This window comes from Microtus oregoni, unplaced genomic scaffold (assembly GCF_018167655.1).
Source record: "Microtus oregoni isolate MIOR12 unplaced genomic scaffold, Mior012 000091F_ref0000469, whole genome shotgun sequence".
Taxonomy (NCBI): Eukaryota; Metazoa; Chordata; class Mammalia; order Rodentia; family Cricetidae; genus Microtus; species Microtus oregoni.
The window spans coordinates 4343023-4347915 of NW_024544600.1; the positions used below are offsets into that span (position 1 = coordinate 4343023).

Below are 4893 nucleotides of genomic sequence, written 5' to 3' on the forward strand. Positions count from 1 at the left end.
CTGACTCAGGCCAAATACAAAGAGGACCCATGAGTTTCGGATGCCAACTGGTGGAAACTCTGTGGAGTTTTAGAGCATTTCAGGCCTGTTCTGTGGTCTCCGATGGCTGCTATTTGAGACCCCCACAGGAGGGAATTCATAGCTGATGTTACAAACCTGGTCAAGAGCACAAGGCTAGGAGGATCTCAGGTTCTAGCAGGGTAACCTGCTAGTGTTGTTTTGATAAATGGTCATATTGGAAAACTGCCTTCTAAACATTTAAGTTTCTATCTATAGAGCTTTGCTGTTCTCAGCCTTGGTCATTGACCTTTGCTGCTACCACAGTCTTGCAATGGGCATCAGTTAATACAGAGGCTCATACTGGCCAAAATGCTGAGAATTAGTGACTGTTGAGTGCTTATCCCTAAATGGGACATATGTAACTGTTGCACTCGCCCAAGGCTCAGGGAACTTCACAGACACAGAGCTAGAGGATGGATAGGAGTGCTGTGACACCTGTCTTCTGGGTGTGACAAAGCCATTGCACTCATGAAATCACAGCTGTGATAGTTACCTACAGAAACCCTCCTAAGAGCAAGCTAGTCAAAGTTCCAGCACAGACAGGAGGGGGCTCTTGAGAGCTCATCTCATTCTAAGAAGCTATTGCTGAGGAAGGAGATTTTTCTTTGGAGATATAGCCACTGGGAGGTTGCCCATGCTCCAGTGGGTTGCCCTACAGTATGCACATCTAGGCAGCAATAGAGGTTATAGGGAAGAAGAAAAGGAGGAGGCAGAAGAGGAGGAAGAAGAAGGAGTTGGAGGAGGGTGGCATGAAGTTGGAAGAAGAATGTACTGACAGGTCCTAGGGGAGCGGGAGTGAGTAGCGATGGACCTGATCAAAATATATTACACTACATTTATAGAATTCTCAAAGAACAAATAAAAAGTATTTTGTAAAGAGTTAAGGATTTAAATTTTTCAGAACCATGCTAAAGCCTTGTTAAGATCCAAGAAGAGTGTCTGGATTTGTGTGGAAATCGGTGACACATGTGATTATAAACGTGTCCTGTCCGTTCTCCCCACTGCTGAAATAGACTCATGAGAAGCTTCTGTAACTGTGGGAAACAATGCCATAGCAGCCATTGGATATAGAGCTTTTTAATAAGGGCTTAAGTTTGCACCGTATCTTTGAAATGCTACGCACACCAGGTTGTTCAGGCTTCATGAAGCTGGAAACTTATTTTGACCCGGCAGGCAGGTACCACGAATACAAAGGTGGTTTTCCCAGGGCGAGGCTTATCTATTGCACCCTGTATTTGCTGACCCCTGCGATTTCCCCTAATGCCGGTAATCTCCCGATTTTGTGCTTCAAAGTTAGACTCTAAGTATGTACTCTTTTTGTGCAGAAGTGGTACTATTTTCTTAGCTGTCTAGTTGAACGTAACTGCTTTTGAGTTTTCCTATACCAGCAGGAACTTAGTCAGATAAGCGTTTTGATAATTTAGGTGTGCTTTTTTCACAGTGTTGTTTAAGAGCACTGTCTTCTTCCAGAGGTTCTCCAAATCCCAGCAACCACATGTCTCGTGCCTACAGGCACAGAACACTGTATACACACATACATACAGTCTTAAAAAAGAAAACAGTAATCTGAGTGACACTTTTACTGATTTGTCCAGTTTCTGGCTTGTAAACATTTGGAAGGCAGAGGTGAGGAAGATTGTCTCAAGTTTGAGGCCATACAGAGTACCCGATTAAGACTGGAATCTTTTTTTTTTTTTTTTTTTGTGGTTTTTCGAGACAGGGTTTCTCTGTGGTTTTGGAGCCTGTCCTGGAACTAGCTCTTGTAGACCAGGCTGGTCTTGAACTCACAGAGATCCGCCTGCCTCTGCCTCCCGAGTGCTGGGATTAAAGGCGTGCGCCACCACCGCCCAGCAAGACTGGAATCTTAAAGGGGGAATGGAGTAGACTATGGGTTGGTAGTAGAACCTTTGCCTAACATGTTCAAGTTACTGGGTTCAAATCAACACTGAAAAAATAAGTAAAAAGATGTGTTCTAACTTTTTTTTGAGTTCTAACTTTCTAATTCTGTGTGTCTAACTGTTTTGTTTACATGCATGTGCACCAGATGCACCTAAGGAAGTCAGAAGAGGGCATCAGATACTCGAGAACTACAGTTAAAGGCTATTTGTATGTGACACACCACATGTGGGTTCTGGCACTTGAACCCTGGTCCTTTACAAGAGCAACAAGTGCTGTTAACCACTGAGCCATCCTTCCAACAACGTGAGCTCTAAGTCATAAGTTATAATGAAGTTGGGTGTAAGGCGTGCACAACTGTAGTTCAAACACTAGGGAGGGGGCTGGAGAGATGGCTCAGTGGTTAAGAGCATTGCCTGCTCTTCCAAAGGTCCTGAGTTCAATTCCCGGCAACCACATGGTGGCTCACAACCATCTGTAATGAGGTCTGGTGCCCTCTTCTGGCCTGCAGACATGCACACAGACAGAATATTGTATACACAATAAATAAATAAATAAATAAATAAATAAATACCAGGGAGGTAGAAGTAAAAGGCTCATACATTCACAGTCATCCTCTTCCACAAGTCGCAACCCGCCTGTACAGGGTCAGATCTCAGTACCAGTAGTTTCGCTATATTAACAGGTTTTTTCTTTTTTTTAGGCAAAATATCAAGGAAATATATTAACAGTTTTAACTGTGTTTAACATACAGTGCCATTTTGTTGATGGGAGAGGATGCGGGTCAAAGAATCTCAGGCTAACTTTAAAATATTTTAATTATATTTTCTTTATTATAAGGGGCAAACTCACAAAACAGGAACAAGAAAGCCAACCTCAGCTATGTAGCGAGGGAACCAGAAAGCAAGAACCCTGGACTGGCCTGTTTTTTTTTTTTTCTGGGTAACCAGAAGGTCATGTCCTAACCTGGTCCAACCTCTTAAAGGTCATTGACTGACAGAGGTCCCCATCACCTTCCCCTTTTGTCTAAATAAAAGAGTTCCAAACCCAATACAAAACTATAATATACACTAGGAACAGATATCAAGTTTAAAATTAGATTACAACCATTATGAGCAATATTAATCAAGGAACACATGACAAATGTTTTATTAAACATTCTATTCTAACGGGTCTAAGTCTTGCGCTGGAAATACCTAGATCATAAGAGGAATGTGACCATGACTATCTAATCTTCAACCCCATCGAAGGCCTGAGAAGGGAGATTATATTACTTGAGCAGGCAGGAAGTGCAATCAAGCAGCTTCCAAAGGGAGCAGTATATGACGGAGACAACTGGCTACCTGAGCAATCACCCAAAGTCTCATTTGCAGTGTGGAAGCAACCAACTTTGGCTAAGGCCTAGCGTAACCGACAGACCATTTTTAGACGCAGGAAAATTTTTAGAACCTTCTTACCCTGTCTTGGCAAGGTTTGGCAGTCTTTTTTCTTGTGTCCTGCTTATTTAGTCCGGACACCATAGACTTTGTCAGTGGTTGAGGCATGGGCAGTTCCTTACCCAAAGGCCAATTGTGCCAAGAAGAAAACAAACTCCAAGTGGAGTGTCTTTGGTGTTCAACACTTTTTCGGGAATAGATTGGTGCTGTCAGTAACAGTTGTGTCTCACGTCAACAGAACCCTAAGTTATTTAAATGCCATGTTTTACAGATCCTTGACACGGTTGAACATTACCTATGTATGCAGAATACAATCTCTATGCATCTAAATTAGAACCTAATTAATCTGACTATATGTATAACAAACATGAATGACTATTGACCTATAATACTTACTACTTTCGTAACTTTATGTCAGAATATTAAACAATTTTTAAACAACTGCAGTAAAGGAGGACAATGACCTGAACATGTCCGTGGATGGCCCCGATGCACACATCTTTATGACTTACTGTGCTGTATGTTCTTTCTCAGCTTACCCATACCTAGTTTCTTTCCCTTTTGTAGCGCTTCAGATAGTATAGTAATTTCTTTTTTGTTTGCCTTTTGAGACAGGGTTTCTCTGTGCAACAGCCCTGCCTGTCCCGGAAGTCAGTTTGTAGCCCAGGCTGGTCTGGAACTCACAGAGGTCCATCTGTCTCTGCCTCCCGAGTGCTCGGATTAAAGGTGTGCGCCACCACTGCCCAGCTTTAGTCCTTTTTCAGTAATGGCAAGAACAGGCTCCTGCCTCTGGGGAATCTCTCCGTGTTCAAGCTAGGACTACAGCGTTTTTAAAGACAAAACTGAATTACATCAGTGCTCGGGGGAGGCGGGTTACATTAGTGAGAGATTTAGAGTGTCCTGTTAACAGTTGCTTTCTTTGCAAGGTTCAGATGTGTCTTCCAGACACTATGTAATAATTTGGACTACAACCAAGGTCATGGGCAATCCTGAAGTGTTTGTTGCCAGGGTGGAGGTATCTGCTCGAGGTGGAAGACTGAGAAGTGATCAGGTAGACAAAAAATAAAGTTGGCACAGGATAGCATTCCTTAGTAATTTCATCATGCTGTTTCCACGAAGAGAGGACAATTCTTGTTCCTACCTGAAAGTTGTGAGAATTAAACTTAGTAGTTGAGGGAAGCTGTTTCATGTTTTTTCCCTGACATTTTTAGTTTTGAAAATAGGTTACTGCCGGCAAGACTTTGTGAAGCTTAGGAGTGTTGTTTGTTTTTAAAGATTTATTTATTTTATGTATATGGTGCTCTATCTACACATAGAGCGTACATACCAGGAGAGGAGAGCATCAGATCTTACTATAAATGATTGTGAGCCACCATCTGGTTGCTGTGAATTGAACTCAGGACCTCTGGAGGAGCCGGCAAAGTCCTTAACTGCTGAGCCATCTCTCGAACCCCATTTCCTATTTGTTCCTTTTAAGTTTCAATGAGAGCATTTAATTGGC

At 42.4% G+C, this 4893-nt stretch overlaps 1 non-coding gene across 1 annotated transcript; it reads left to right on the forward strand.

Annotated features, from left to right (window-relative positions):
- The first annotated feature begins 1218 nt into the window (after nucleotides 1-1218).
- Nucleotides 1219-1375, forward strand: LOC121442527. The gene has a single exon (XR_005973568.1). It is a non-coding gene; the product is annotated as a U1 spliceosomal RNA (small nuclear RNA).
- Nucleotides 1376-4893: the final 3518 nt, after the last annotated feature.